The sequence below is a fragment of the Schistocerca americana genome, chromosome 2 (assembly GCF_021461395.2).
Source record: "Schistocerca americana isolate TAMUIC-IGC-003095 chromosome 2, iqSchAmer2.1, whole genome shotgun sequence".
In the NCBI taxonomy this organism is placed as follows: Eukaryota; Metazoa; Arthropoda; class Insecta; order Orthoptera; family Acrididae; genus Schistocerca; species Schistocerca americana.
In genome coordinates this window covers 999902282-999903425 of record NC_060120.1, presented here as the reverse complement: position 1 = coordinate 999903425, position 1144 = coordinate 999902282, and the positions used below count along the sequence as shown (strand labels likewise).

General features: G+C 43.0%; 1 non-coding gene across 1 annotated transcript; it reads left to right on the top strand.

Moving 5' to 3' along the window:
• The first annotated feature begins 211 nt into the window (after positions 1 to 211).
• Trnai-aau lies at positions 212 to 284 on the top strand. Its single transcript has one exon. It is a non-coding gene; the product is annotated as a tRNA-Ile (tRNA).
• The last annotated feature ends 860 nt before the right edge of the window (positions 285 to 1144 follow it).

Below are 1144 nucleotides of genomic sequence, written 5' to 3'. Positions count from 1 at the left end.
AGTTGCGTGTCTCAATCTGCAAAAATGAAACCCTTATATGATCGTTGTATTGCCCGCCTGTCTGTTTATCTCTTACTGGAATCGGTGAAATGGCGCAAGTAATGAGGACAATGGGCAACAGGCACTACATTAGTAGTGTGTGAATAGGTTGAAAATTTGGGTCTGACGGGAGGCGTGCTAGGGTATTCTCTGCAGTTTCAATGACCACAGCGACCGGATGGCGCAGTGGTAAGCGCATCTGCCTAATAAGCAGGAGACCTGTGTTCGAATCCCTGTCCAGCACAAATTTTCAACTTTCTCCATTGATTAAATCAATGCCCACTATCAGAAAATGTCATTCATTCCTTTGTATCTTGATTACTAACGGCAGCAGGATATAGATTGTGCCTGTTCTTTCCGACATGCTCGAAAGAGGAGTGCGTGTGTGTGTGTCTGTGTGTGCCATGAAGACAAGAACATAATTAGAATGTTGCATTAAAATACAGATAAAACTGTTTCACAAACATATCAGCTTGTGAAAGTGTTGAATCCTGCCTAGCTGTCATAGACGGGGTGTCTAGCAAACCTGCTTCTCTGATCGCTACACAACACTTTAAGGAAATCTTATTAATGAGTTTTATTACGAAAAGTACATGACAGTACTTAACCTTGTGTTGGACAGATGAGTCGGAAGCAAAGGTCGAAAGACAAAACAAACAACATTCTTCAATATATGCAATTCCTAAGTCGCTGGTCTTGAAGTGCCTATCTTGACGGTGCTGTAGAAGTGGGCCGCGACCAGTAGGCGCGGCGCTTATGTCGTCTTCGCATAGAGGCCGCTGCCATCGCGTTGTCGTCCTGGAGAGGCGTCGGACACTGTGCAACTGGCTGACGTCTTCATCACTCTCGTTTCCGATTGGTGTACCGGCAGCTGACTTTAAGCCATAACAGGAAGCGTACATTTACATACCACTATATCACAGTTATGATGACTCATCGTAAATATAACAACACATGGTACCACTTTACCTTACAAATGACAAACGTCATTTAAACTGAGCTTGCTGATTACATTTCCACACAGCTAACCTCGACATGTGATCGAGACTGTGATAAAAATAAACATCCACATGAGAGTATCATTTATTATCTGTAAGAAACTAAT